We start from the raw sequence: 15,142 nt of genomic DNA on the forward strand, positions 1-15,142 counted from the left end.
CTTAATATCTTATTACAAACGCTTCTAAATATATATATTTTATTTTATTTTATTTTATTTTATTTTATTTTATTTTATTTTATTTTATTTTATTTTATTTTATTTTATTTTATTTTATTTTATTTTATTTTATTTTATTTATTTATTTGTCAAACACGTATAAGATAACAGATATAAGTATAAACATGATTATGAATACAGGATAGGGATATGGAGACAGTAGGACAGGATGGTAGGCACGCTGGTGCACTTATGCACTCCCCTTACAGACCTCTTAGAAATGAGGTGAGGTCAACAGTAGACAGTCTAAGGTTAAAGTAATTGGAGTTTGGGGAAGTAACCACAGAATCAGGTAGTGCATTCCAGCATTGACCATTCTGTTGCTAAAGTCGTATTTTCTGCAATCGAGTTTGGAGCACTTTACCTTAAGTTTGTATCTATTGTGTGCTCGTGTATTATTGCGGCTGAAGCTGAAGTAGTCATTGACAGGTAGGACATTGTAGCAAATAATTTTGTGTATTACGCTTAGGTCAGACCGAAGGTGGCGTAGTTCTAAATTGTCTAATCCCAAAATTTCAAGCCTGGTGGCATAAGGTATTTTGTTGTGAGCAGAGGAGTGGAGTACTCTTCTTGTGAAATACCTCTGAACTCACTCAATTGTATTAATGTCCGATATACTGCGGATTCCAGGCAGATGAGCTGTATTCGAGAATTGGTCTAGCAAAGGTTTTGTATGTCCTAGTTTGCAGTACAATATTACCAGAGAAGAAGCTTCACAAGATTAGGTTAACAAGTCTTAATGCCTTTTTGGCAATGTTGTTGCAGTGAGCTCTGGCACTTTGATCATTTGAGATGAGTATGTTTCAAAATAGGTTGTTTTAAAATAGGAAGTTTAAACAGTCAAGTTCCCCTTCATGGCATGTTGTGGCATGAAACAAAGTAGAAGCTGTTTTATTGAATATGCTCCATAGGAATTTCACCACCACAGGACTGAAATAAAAAATACATGGTTGGGGAAAATAATAAAAAAAAAAAAACCTGACCCAACTCACAATATAGTAATCTCAATTTCTTGCCACCTCTATTCAAAGAATTTTTTTTTAAAAAAATACACTGGATCAAAATAAAGGCTTTAGGGTAAGTTATCTGTGGCAGAAATAAATTGCAAAGGAAAAGGGCTGAGCTTTTTCAGACATATTTCAAAGCCTCTAGCTCAGTTCCACTGCCTGCTTTTTTTTTTTTTTTTTTTTTTACAATATTGTGGCTGATGCAAAGAATAATTGCCATATAATGGGGGTAATCAAATTTAGGTGAGGAGTCAATCTCTCTATTATAATTTTAGAAAGGATATTATTATGTGCATGGTTCAGGGCACAAATCTGACGAAGTAGAATTATACTAGCAAGATCACCCACACATTCCTATGCATAGCATACAAGTCAGTTGAAGCCATTCAGACAAGAACATGTGCTACCTGTATTACCTGCAAAGACCAGATATGTCTCCCCGAGGCTCTTATTTGTGAATTCTCTCTAACCAAACCAACACCACTGAAAGAAAACAACAACCACAAATACTCACAAATATGAATTCCAATCATATTTTTTCTTAATTCCAAACATATCAAATTCTACGCATGACGAAAATTCAACTACGAATGCCAAGACATGCTATTAAGACTTGTGGACTTCAACTCCCAGGCTGGCTGAGGAATTCTGGGAGTTGAAGTCCAAAATTATGGACTCTGGACCTCTGGTATATACATAAGGTATGCTCTGGGAAATGGACTTTCTCACATATTAGGAACCTATTAGAGCTTTAAATATTGGTATCAAAATCATGGGATCCTGTTGATATGACATAGATCTTTGTGAAACCCATTTCAGTAGTTGAAATGAGAGAGCTACTGGGCATGGATGACTGCAGCCAGCCCCAACTTGGAGTTGAAGTTCACAAGTCTTAAAGTTGCCACAGTTAAATACTTCTGGGTATACATTAAGACCTGTTAAGATAGTGCTCCTCACCTGGGGAAAGTGGATCATATAGTTTGAGAGAAACCATTTTTTCTCTAATGTACATTTTCGTATGTTCTTCCTCTAGTGGGTAGGTTGGAAATTATTATTATTTTTCTATAGCAACAACTTGCCTTGTCCTCTTGTCTCCTGTACAATTCTGTGTCTCTTATTGTAGCTACTGTGGTTTCATTTTTATTTAGGTGTAGAAATGTGATAAATTAACAAATAAGTACATATTTGTATTTCAAGTTATGGTTTTATTCCATGGTTTTAAGGGGTGCAACTTGGCCTGAGATCTTAGGATCAATGCTAGTTCAACAGTATATGGCATCCTTAGGCCACACTGATTGAAGGCACCACCTCCTGGCAATATAAAGAATTGTAATTTGAGAATGATTCAGAAGAAAGGGTGGTTTGGCATCTCTATTCTTTGACAATCTAAGCCAATGCTAATAGAATGCCCTGAGAAAGCCACACCTACAGTAAATGAAAGCTGGCAGGGACATACTTTTTTTTAAAAAAAAAGTTATAATGCCTTGGTGGAGATTGTAGTTAATAATTCTACTTGCTGTCTTCCAGGACTTTGTCTTCTTTGACTTTCCAAGTTAGTCTAATTCTTCCCAGTACTCAGTCAGCCAAATATTAACCAGATCAAGCTATTTACATTCTGAGTCCAGGAAAAGTCAGTTAGGGGCTGTCATTACTAGACTACTATTAATTCATGAAGACATGGCCATTGTCTATATGCATTTGGGGGCTTGGCATTTTTAATGGTGAAGTGCAGACCCAGAAATATTTTAATCAAGATAACACAACCTCAAAGGTTTCTGCATCTTTGACCTACTCAAAATATGACAAATGTGCTGAAACAGTAACTCCTTGAAGGTAGATCTAACAGGCAGGAAGAAAAAAAAACCAAGATGCATATATAATTAGAAGGCATGCATAATAATTTGTGCATGTATAATCAGCTGAAAGAAAGAGACAAATATACCTGTGTCCTTCTAGAAGACCTGCTATGGTATGATGATGTGTGAAACGTGTAATGCAGTCCTCTGTAGATTTCCATGCTTCTGCAGTTCAGAACATGAATTTCCAGCATTCTGTAAAAAAAGATATGAAACATTCTAAATGGAGACGCACAGCAGGTGCTTTTTAAAGTTAAAGGCCTTGGCATTTGGTCCAAAAAAAATAGCTTTAAAAATATCAGAGATGTCTGCCTTGCATAAAGAGCAAGTGATACAGTCTAGATAAAATGAAAAAGGTCATTGTTAAAAGGGAAAACTTTTGTAGCTCAAGAAACAGACAGAGGGGGATGTAGAAAGAAATCACAATCAAAAAGATTGCTACCTTTTTGATAGTAAAGAGTTCACTTTAATTACTTTGCAGTTAGACTTCCATTACTGCCACCCTATGCTGGACCAAAGCACGGAAAGGTCAATCTAATCCCCAAATACGTCACCTGGTTTTATGCTTCTATTAACTTGCACATTGCAATGCAACATGTGTTTATTTAGAAGTAAATCATCCTGAGCTGATCTACCAGTTCTATTGGATTGCAGTTTCCATTTTGCATTGTCTGAAGATCGGCTTCTTTTGCCCATCATCAATCTACTATCAATTATTTTTCCCAGTCAGCCTGACTCTTAGTTCCATGGGAAAAAGTCAAACATCTGCACAATGCATAATTTTCTATTACATCCTGGCATTAACTTTTCAAGTTATTCTAAGGGCATCCTTAGCTTTGGGGGATGCAATATTTCATCAGAACCCAATGAAGTTTATTTGTGGGAGATGTATAGTTGATGGAGGTTATTGTCAATTAATTTTCAGGTAGAATTAAAAGGATGGTAATAATAATAACTTTATTGTCATTGTATGGGTATACACAGTATACCCATACAACAAAATTCACTTAACACCCAAAGACCAGGTCCAACACACATAACAATCCCCAAACACACTCCCACCTAGCACAATTCCTCACCCCTAAACCACCCAAACATCCACACAACAGACCAAGTAATGCTGTCCAACAGCTCACCGATGGGGGACCTTTAGTTCATTGTTGAGTGCAATTATAGCTCTGGGATAAAAACTATTCAGAAAATGAATAGTCCGAGTTTTAATTGTTCTGTATCTTCTGCCAGAAGGCAACAATCCAAAAAGATTGTAAGCAGGATGGGAAGAGTCTCTGAGAATGTTATGCAACAGCGAGATTCGAAGATGTTGTCCAGGGCTGATAGCTGGAGTCCGATGATATTCTGGGCATTTTTAATGATTCTCTGTAGAGCTTTTTTGTCCACTACAGAGCTGTTCCCATACCATGCAAGAAGGCCATATGTCAGGACACTCTCAATGGTGCTGCGATAGTAGGACAGTATAGTAGGACGGAAGTAGATGCTGAGATAGATTTATCTTCCTGGAAGATTCTTTTACTACCTGTAGTAATGGCTGCATGTATCTTTTCTCCCCTGTCTATTTTTTCCATATTCCATAGATTCACATAATGTTTAGTCACTGCCAATAACCTGAGTAATGAGACCATGACACCAAAAAAACATACATTGAACATGTTAATTCCGGAAAGGAACATCCAAGAATTATCTAAAGGGAAATTTCAGCAGAAAAAAAAACATGAATAACCAGTCTAACTGATTCCTTAAAGATCAAACTTCAGCTGACTAAGGCTGAATCCTATATAAAGAAAAATAAAGCGATAAAACATTATATACATTTGGAGAACAGCTGCATCAAAGATGTGATTCAAAGAAATCACTTATTGCACTGGCTTTTTTCTTCTCTTGACTTGTTCCCTTTTCTTAAAATATTTCAGCCTTAAAGCTTATCTTCTAGATATTATCAGGAAAGTGGCAGGCTGTGACTGTACAGAATGTAAAGCAGAGTTTCGCCTGGAATTCTGCTAGTGCCTGGTATACTGAGTCCACTTACATTTTTACCTTCTCTTAAGCTGCAGAGAACTTGACAGAACAGTTAACATATCTATAAAAACAAAGTTAATTATGTTTTCATAGAGATATGATACCATTCATGAGGAAGAAAAAGTTCTTCCCATGGATTGAATAAATTTAAATGCTTCTATTCTTGAACTGGACATCCACACAGTTGTGAGAAAGGAGCTAGTTAACTCATGTTCATGAATTAAATGTAACCATTCCCTTAACACCTAAATCTATATACTACTACAACTCTCATTGTCATTACCTTTAACTGACTAAAATGGTGTATCATAAGGCAACACTTTTTGAACCAAGGTACTTCAAATAAGCCAATTTACAGAGTGTGTGCAAAATCCAGGACCTGAGAGTCTGAAGGGGATGAAATTTGGGGGGAAAGTATGGCTGTTTCAGTGCTACTGGTTGCTGCTGCAGTGATGTGATCCTCATTTTTAATGTTCTGTGACAGTTTTCCAGCCAGTCTTGCAATCCTTTGTTCCTTCCTCCACCCACCAGCAACCATTTACCTGCCTGCTGGAAAGGGAAGGGAAGAGAAGGGAAGAGAAAAGGAAGATGTCTAATGCTCCCTGCCAGATTCCCCAAAGAAACTCAACAGGGAAGCCAGCAGAAAATCAGAAGTCACTCTGGCTTTTTTGCCTGTTTTTGTGTTTTTCTATTACTCTGTTTTAGAGTAAATATCTCTAAAATGAGAAGCCAATGGGGCATAGGTTGTCTACAGTAGTAGGTTGCTACCATTCGGTATGCTGCGGGAGGCTCCGCCCACCTGCCTGGACATCATCACGGATGCTTTGTACATGCACAGAAGTGCCGCGAGTGAGTGAAGTGAGTGCACGCACGCATGCGCTCCCGTTGTGAACTGGTAGCAAAGGTAAGCGGAATCCACCCCTGGTTGTCTAGTATGTTTCTAAAGAGCTACATAATCTCCAGGATGGCTATCTTGCTTCCTCTTTCTATGCTACAACTGTTTGTTGAATTAAGTTGAAATAGTTTGCTCTGGAGTGGCATCTCACACAACAGTCCCTCTCAAAAATCACAGATTTGGCTCTGAGTGGTAAATCTTCACAGCTACAACTTAGGACTCCAATCACTTAGGAGCTCAGTTACATCCGCTATCTCAAAAGAAATTTTAAAAGAAGCACTTCAAAATGAGGCAAAAACCAGATGTTTGAATGTGGGAGGAAACAAGGAAAAAGAAAGCAGCCTTTCTTTGAACCAGAAAAAAAAAATAAGGGGCCAGGAAAAGTTTTAGCAATTGTACAGAAGGACCAACATGCAACAGTAATACCCTGCACAAAAGTAATGTTGTAATGATCACATATGCAATTCCCTCATGATTTTCACCCTTGGACATTGGTTGCATAGGTTGTGCTTGAAATTATGCAACTAAATCAAATTAATGGAAAGCTATTCTATATAGGCTCCTAACTCAGAATAATTTTAGAAATTATCCTCAAGTGCAAGGCAGAATAAATTCAAAGAACATCCTTCCCAGACATGTTTCCTTAAAATAAATTGGAGTTCAAAGTCTGTAATATTTGGAAGATTAAGAGTTGGAAACCTAACACATGCAGAAGTCTGTAAGAAAGAAACAAAAAAGGGTTCATTATATCTGTATGACCACAGCATCTGACAATAGTAACTCATTTATGCAAATAATTGTTGCCTGACTGCATGGATAGCTTTGCATGCCTTTCTACTCTGGACTGCATGAAAAAAAAATTGGACATTAATTGGACAAAAATTGGAATTAAAACAGGCCTGCAACTGCAAGGCAGTCTTGAGCTCCTTCATGTCTCTGTTTAGAAATAAAGCATTTGCCACTGGGCATTAATTCAGCAAAGTACTTCACTTGATCTGATTAGTCCATTGGATTGTTGCTGAGCTAAGCCTCTGGTGAAGCATTCACTCCGCCTTTTCTCTTTACCTAACTCTCATGTTTAATAAAAGTTGCCAGGAGCTAGCATTTAAGTATGTGCCTCAGTAAAACCTTCTGCATAAGCTATAAAAGATGAACACCACTATTGGTACAATATTGTAAGCACAAGTTGAAATGAATGGATACCTTCCAAATGTCTGTATATTTGCAGCAGCATATGCTTCAGGGAATATTGACATTTGCCCACTAACAATTAATCACCCTGAAATATTTTATTCTGGACATAGGGAAAGGCAATCTGCTAGCTGAAAACCACCAAATGAACCTGTTGTTATCAATGCCACTCTGAGTTATAGAAGATAGGGAAGCAAGGTTCATCTGGAACTGCTTAAATGCTTTAGCTGCAAGAAATGGACTTCATTTTATATTTGCCAACTCGTTTCTATTTAATCAATAATTTTGTATCACATTAAACAGGATAGAGTTTTCTGTGGGAGTTAGATTGCTGTGTGTCTTCGAGTCAGTGCCTGGATAGCCCCTGCAGGTTTTTGTTTTTGTTTTATGAGATTTTGGAAATATGTCTATGGAAATATTCAATAATTCAGGTCATGGTTGTCCCAAAGGTGCTTTTCTCTAAAAGGCAATGGTACTTTCTTGATTTTTCTTGAAGGTGTTTCACTGCTCATCCGAGAAGATTCTTCAGTTCGCCAGTTGCGTCCCTTTCTGGATCGGGACTCGTTACGCACGGTCACTCATGCTCTCGTCACCTCCCGTCTGGACTATTGTAACGCTCTCTACATGGGGCTCCCCTTGAGGAGCACTCGGAGGCTCCAACTGGCGCAGAGTGCGGCCGCGCGGGTGGTGATGGGACCAACGTGGCGCTCCCATGTAACGCCTCTCCTGCGCGAGCTGCACTGGCTCCCGGTGGTCTTCCGAGTGCGCTTCAAGGTTTTGGTTATCACCTTCAAAGCGCTCCATGGCTTAGGACCTGGCTATTTACGGGACCGCCTGCTGCCACCAATAGCCTCCCACCGACCAGTACGCTCCCATAGAGAGGGGCTCCTCCGGGTGCCGTCGGCCAAACAATGTCGACTGGCGGCCCCCAGGGGGAGAGCCTTCTCTGTGGGGGCACCTACGATCTGGAACGAGCTCCCCCCGGAGATACGGAGGATTCCGGATCTGCGTACCTTCCGTCGCGCGCTTAAGACGTTTTTATTCCATCAAGCTGGCCTGACCTAAACTTTTTCCTCTTTTAAATGGAATTTTAAATTTGGTTTTAATTTATTGGGGTTTTAAAATGTCTCAGCCAAATTTATTTAATTAGTTTTATCTCTATTTTAAATTTTGTATCTACATGTTTTATTTTATGGCTGTTCACCGCCCTGAGTCCTTCGGGAGTAGGGCGGTATACAAATTTAATAAAATGAAAAAATGAAATGAAAAGTTCTAATTAACTGGTGGATTTATATTCTGTTCAGTCAGCCAGTTGCTAAGACTCTGAGAATTGTTGAAAGCACATCAGGGTTCATCTGTGTCCTCAGAGTCACCTGAACCAGAACACAAACCAGTGTGGAACCATTTTAGGATTGCTGATAGGACTCATTATAAGCAGGAGATAGGTTCTGTCATATCCTTCCCCCTCTGTTGAAAGATGCCTGTTCAGTTTTAACATAGATAGCCTCTTTGACTCCTCTTTCAAACTAGTAGCCCTGTCTGTCCAGAATGTGAATCTTGTTGTCTTCAAAGGAGTGGCCCTTGCCTTTCAGGTGCAAATGAACTGCTAAATCCTATCCTGATGAGTTTGATCTCTTGTGTTATGCCATGCACTTTTGGAGTGGTTGTTTTGGTTTTGTTTTGATTTTGGAAGTAGTTTGTTGTTGTCGCCCTCCTAGGGCTAAGAATGAAAGTGATTGACCCAAGGTCACCCAGGAGGCTATGTGTCTAAGGTAGGACTAGTACTCACAGTTTCTTTATTTCTAGCCTAATGCTTTTACTACTATAACAAATTGGGTCTCTGGGGTTATTGGGATCAAATTTGCTGATGTGTGCAACATTTTATTTGTCCCAGTATATTCAAGATGGTTGAAATTCCTGAAAGTATGGCCATCTGAATCATTGATCATATGCTATATGAGCTGTGTGTGTGTGTGAGAGAGAGAGAGTGAGTGAGTAAGTGAGAAGTAAGGAACAGGGGAAAGAGAAAGTAGAATTTTGGAGGCAGAGAAGGATAATCAATAGAATATAGTCTGAATTTTATTAATATTGACTGAGTTTACAGTACTGTTTTGTTCTCTCAACTTAAAGTTCAGAGAAACATTAGGGTAGTGATCCTTTCTAATCCATTTTAATTGAAAAGATGAAATAGAAGTGGAACAAGCATTTATTGAAAGGTCTATTTTCGTTTTCTAAAATTAAACAAGAAATAAAACCAAATTCTAGACAGAGAGGGTTTGTCAATAAATATACAAGTACAATATTTTTTAAAGACAGCCAGTTTGTGTAATGGTTAACAGTCTACAAACCAGAAGACTATGAGTTGTAGTCAGAGGTGAAATCCAGTAGGTTCTGACAGGTTCTGGAGAACCGGTAGCAGAAATTTTGAGTAGTTCGGAGAACCGGCAAATACTACCTCTGGCTGGCCCCAGAGTGGGGTGGGAATGGAGATTTTGCAATATCCTTCCCCCAGCAGTGGAGAGGGAATGTGGATTTGGTAGTATCCTTCTCCTGCCATGCCCACCAAGCCACGCCCACCATGCCCACCAAACCATGACCACAGAACCGGTAGTAAAAAAATTTGGATTTCACCACTGGTTCTAGTCCTATCTTAGGCATGAAGTCAGCTTGGTGACTGTTCGGTCACTCTCTCTCAGTCCTAAGAAGAAAGCAACAACAAGACACTTTTGAAATCTTACCAAGAAAAGTCCAAGTAGTAACCAATCCACAAAATCATCAGGAGTCAAAAATAACTTGAAGATACCAAAACAAAACAAAACAAAACAAAGCAAAACAAAACACCTTAGATCTCTATGGATATTTGATACCATCGATCATGGTATCATGCTGCACGGTTGGAAGAGTTAGGGGTGGGAGGCACTGTGTTTCTCTCCGACCAGTTGCAGTCTGTGTTGGCAGGGGGGCAGAGGTTGACCCCGAGGCCCCTCATATGTGGGGTGTCACAAGGGTCGGTCCTCTCGCCCCTTTTGTTCAACATTTATATAAAGCCGCTGGGCAAGATCATCCGTGGTTTCGGGATGAAGTACCACCAGTACGCTGATGACACTCAGCTGTATAACTCGACCCCGGACCACCCCAACGATGCCCTTGAAGTAATGTCCCGGAGCCTGAAGGCCATGCGGATCTGGATAGGGAGAAACAGGCTCAGGCTCAACCCATCCAAGACCGAGTGGCTGTGGTTTCCAATGTCCCGATATAGTCAGTTGGCACCATCACTGACTATTGGGGGTGAATCGTTGGCCCCCATGGAGAGGGCTCGCAACTTGGGTGTCCTCCTGGATTCACGGCTGTCTTTAGAAGAGCATTTGACGGCCGTGACCAGGAGAATTTTTCATCAGGTTCGTCTTATTTGCCAGTTGCGTCCCTTTCTGGATCAGGACTCCTTACTCACGGTCACTCATGCCCTCGACACTTCCCGCCTGGACTATTGCAATGCTCTCTACATGGGGCTCCCCTTGAGGAGCACCCAGAGGCTCCAACTGGTGCAGAGTGCGGCTGCGCGGGTGGTTATGGGAGCGACATGGTGTTCCCATGTAACACCTCTCCTGCGCGAGCTGCACTAGCTCCCTGTGGTCTTCCGGGTGCGCTTCAAGGTTTTGGTTACCACCTTTAGAGCACTCCATGGCTTAGGACCTGGTTACCTACGGGACCGCCTGCTGCCACCAATAGCCTCCCACCGGCCGGTACGCTCTCATAGAGGGGCTCCTCTGGGTGCCGTCTGCCAAACAATGTCGACTGGCGGCCCCCAGGAGGAGAGCCTTCTCTGGGGGGGCACCTACTATCTGGAATGAGCTCCCTCCAGAGATACGGAGGATCCCAGATCTGTGCACCTTTCGCCATGCTCTTAAGACCTTTTTATTCCATCAGGCTGGCCTGACCTAATCTTTTCCCTTCTTTCCCTTTTAAAATTGTAAATTTTAATCTGTTTTAAATTATTGGGGTATTTTAAATCTGTCCTGGGCCAAAATTGTTTAAGTCGGTTTTACTTTGCTTTTAAATTTTGTATTTATGTCTTTTATCTGTGGCTGTTCACTGCCCTGAGTCCTTCGGGAGTAGGGCGGTATATAAATCAAATGAAATGAAAATGAAATGAAATGAAAATATTGCATGATTATTAATTTATGAAATTTCATAGCACAAGATGTGTTAATAATTATTTGTTATACTTCATTATATACATAATGAAAATTTAGGTAGGATTGTATGCTTAATCATCATGATAGTTAAAATACATGATTAGATTGAAAAGATTCTGGGATAGCCATTTGAAAACTATCTGAAAGAACATTGGCAGAAGATGGTGAGAACCAAGAATTGATAAATAAGATTTGTCCAGAAGATTGGTTGTAGCAGAAAACCAAATGTATTGTCTGTCAAACAACACATTTGGTTTTCTGCTACAAACAAGTCAAAAAAGTAAATAGTCCATTTAAACTATTTCCATTTTGTTTCCATTACAGCTGTCGAAGAGTAGACATGAAGGATAATAGCATTTGATCATCAGGCACACCAAAATAAGAAAGTTATATTCTTCACTATGTTAAGCCAGAGGTGAACAATTTTGTATTTATTTATTTATTTGCCTAGTAAATAATTTACTTACTTATTTACTGAACTTACTTATTTACTGAACTTCCCACCATTTTAAGCAGGGCTGGTAGGCTAAGACCAAATAGATATGACTTAGGGTACTAAAATATTGAGGCATCAACACCAACCCCTCTTCCAAGCAATTCTAAAAATACACCATCTGTCAGTTATCGGACCCATATTTTATTTTCCCACACACAAAAAAATTATTCTCCCAAGTACAAGTAGGACTGGCCTCAGAATTAGATCTTAAACTGAGGGAGAACTAGAATAGAAATATGTGACACGGACAAAAAATTAAAGTACACTTAATTACACTTTTGAAGAGTTTCTGTCAATTTAATAAAGAACAATGCTGGCTAGTAAAACTAAATTGGCCTAGACATTGTTATACTGCTTAATGCTTGCTTGTTCAAAGGGCACTGTTGTTTCTGAGAGAGATGTTTGCTGAGATCTGCGGGAAGATTTGCTGAAAACCTGGGGGAAAAAATGTCCTGTGAGATCTAAAGAAGTACCACGAAGATCCAAGATGTTGGAAGGTGAAAGGTTTTACCCATTGGAAAAAGGCCAGCTTTGTTTTATTAACAGAGGGAAATTGATACCAACATCTTTAAGCCTTTTCTCAATTCTAAATAGTAGCAATAGTAGTAATTAGAATAGTTAGAAAGACAGAGTAATAAAGACATTGTTAAAAGTTTGTTTTTCTTGCAATAATGTCTTGTAAATAACCTGAAGCTTAGGGCCAACAGCTGGGGATATGATCTTTCCTTTTTAGAGATATTTATGTTGCCACTTTGGTAAGTGCTGCAGCTAGACATAGAGAAATATAGGGGGGGAGGCCAGAAATATGTTATAAGATAGCATGGATACACAGCTGTCTGCTTGAAGGGAGAACTGGTGGTAGAAATAAAAGGGAACAATCTGACAACAGGATTTTAGATAAAAAGCTGACATTGATGTGCCATCACGGTAGGCAGATGAGGATGGGGGGTTGAGACCCAGAGCTGGTGAATCTTTTCATATAATGTTTTCACAGAAGACTAAAACTGACAGAGGCAAAACAAAAACTGCCTTCATGTTTTACCTCTCCCATCGCTAATAATTAATCTGGTTGAACATATGATCAAAGGTGCTTGGAAATCACCATCACTGTCACCATTATTTAGGTAGTGCTGTCTGTGTGAACTAGGGGGAATAAAAAGAACAGTGACAAATAGGCAAGTCCATCTCTTAAGAGTTTATGCTCTGAAATGGAACAGTGAATATTTTGGGGCCCTATTCTAAAATGTCCAACTGTCGGCAAAAAAAAAAAAAAAAAACATATTTATCCTAACAATTAATTCTTGCAAAATTATTTTCAGCCTCTGAGCCAAAATCATTGTAAACAACTTAAAAGTCATTTGTAAAAAAAAACTTGGAGTCAAGATAAAAATAGCATTTTATTTCTTCTTTTATTTCTTCTTATTTTCTTTTTTCCTCCTTACACTATTTTAGTTTATATTAATTTTTACTCTTGTGTTTAATGGAAGATGGAGATGGAAAACTGGAAAAAATTACAATTATCCTTGTTAGGAAGAATAGCAGCTGTAAAAATGAATGTTTTGCCTAAGTTTTTGTTTCTTTTTCAAATGATACCAATACTTAAAAAAGATGAGAATTTGAAGAGTATTAATAATTTTGTCTGGGCAGGGAAGAGACCGAGAATAAAACAAAAAATAATGCAGGATATACATGAAAGAGGAGGTCTCAAAATGCCCAATTTAAGGCTATATTATGAGGCAGCTGCCCTATCAGCAATGAGTGATTGGATGAACTCAACAGAAGAAAGAATATTGAATATTGAGGGATATGATTTGGTTTACGGGTGGCATGCTTATTTATTATATGATAAGAAAGGGATAAGACTTTTAAAAGTCACATATTAAGGAATGCTTTATTGCGTGTCTGGAAAAAGTATAAGTATAAATTAAATGAGAAGTTACCAATGTGGGCAATACCCAGACATGCGATAGAGAATATAAGTGTAGAGCAAAAACAAGATGTGATTACATATAAAGAGCTTCTTAACAAGGAAAGAGGTATACTACAATTAAAATCTTTGAATCAACTAAGAGAAGAAAGGATAATTCAGACATGGTTTCAATATGTATAGTTGCAAGCTAGATGGAGAGAAGATCAGAAAATGGGTATTTTGCAAAATGAGGAGAACCTGGTAAAACAGATAGAGATCAAAGTCAAATGCATATAAAAAGGTTGTATTATGCATTGGTAGAAATAGATTCAGAAACAGAGTTAGTTAAGGACTGTATGATAAAGTGGGCACAAAATATTGAAGAACCAATAATGATGGAAACGTGGGAAAAAATATGAGTTAGAAATGTGAAGTTTACACAAGCCCAAAATTTAAGAGAGAATTTTTATAAAATGTTTTATAGATGGCATCTAGATCCTAAAAAGCTAGCCTGTATGTATCCAAGTATGCAACCTAAGTGTTGGAGATGTGAATGTGATGATGCTACGTATTATCATATATGGTGGACATGTAAAAAAATTAAGGCATTTTGGATAAAAATATGGTGCATTATTCAAAATATTCTCAAAAAGAAGATAAAATTTACTCCACAGTTCTTTTTGTTAGGTATAATTACAGATTGTACTGTTATAGAGACTAAGTTGATTTTAAATTTAATAACAGCAGCCAGACTCTTGGTGGCGCAGTATTGGAAGAAGGAAGACTTGCCTACTATTGAAGAATGGACACTAAAAGTAGTGAATTTAGCAGAGATGGCCAAAATTTCAGCGTATTTGAAGGACCATACAAATGAAAGATATATATCGGAATGGAGAAGATGGATTAACTATATTCAAAACAAATATCGGACTAAAAAGTTTCAAATAGCTTATGAATGAAATCAATATTTTCTTTTTGAATTATCTTTTGTTAGTTGAAAGGGGAGTTAAAGAGCAAGAGGGAGTTTGGAGACTACAGAAAGTTAGCTTATTTTAGCTTATGTTTGTTATGCTATACCCAGTTTTTGCTCTGGGAAGTCCGGGGTGGGAGTGGGGGGAGGGGGGTTGGAGGGAAGGGGGGAAGAGGGATGGGAAAAATTGTTGTAATACTTGTTAAAACTTTTTAATAAAAAAAAAGATAAAAATAGCATTTTATTTCTTCTTTTATTTCTTCTTATTTTCTTTTTTCCTTCTTACTCTATTTTAGTTTATATTAATTTTTACTCTTGTGTTTAAAACTTTCAATTGATTTAAAAAATGACACAGGAAAGGTAAAAATAAAAATAGGAGAGAAAGAAAATGATTAGAATACTATACATTTCGGTTACTCGAAGTTTGGTTTCAGTACATGAAGGCTAACAGTGCTATCATATTTTAATAAACTAGAAGAACTGAGAGATAGCCATGGAAAGTAAAATGGAAATAAGGGAGGTTACGCT

The 15,142-nt window shown here is 38.3% G+C and overlaps 1 long non-coding RNA gene across 1 annotated transcript in view; it reads right to left on the minus strand.

Moving 5' to 3' along the window:
• Positions 1-3,050: 3,050 nt before the first annotated feature.
• LOC139314740 (uncharacterized) overlaps positions 3,051-15,142 on the minus strand; it is an 88,938-nt gene continuing 76,846 nt past the window's right edge. Inside the window, exon 3 of the long non-coding RNA XR_011600214.1 lies at positions 3,051-3,118. This is a non-coding gene — a long non-coding RNA (uncharacterized lncRNA). The remainder of the gene's footprint in view (positions 3,119-15,142) is intronic.

The sequence above is a fragment of the Pituophis catenifer genome, unplaced genomic scaffold (genome assembly GCF_029215685.1).
Source record: "Pituophis catenifer annectens isolate HBS135680 unplaced genomic scaffold, rPitCat1.0.hap2 SCAF_3, whole genome shotgun sequence".
Lineage (NCBI taxonomy): Eukaryota > Metazoa > Chordata > Lepidosauria > Squamata > Colubridae > Pituophis > Pituophis catenifer.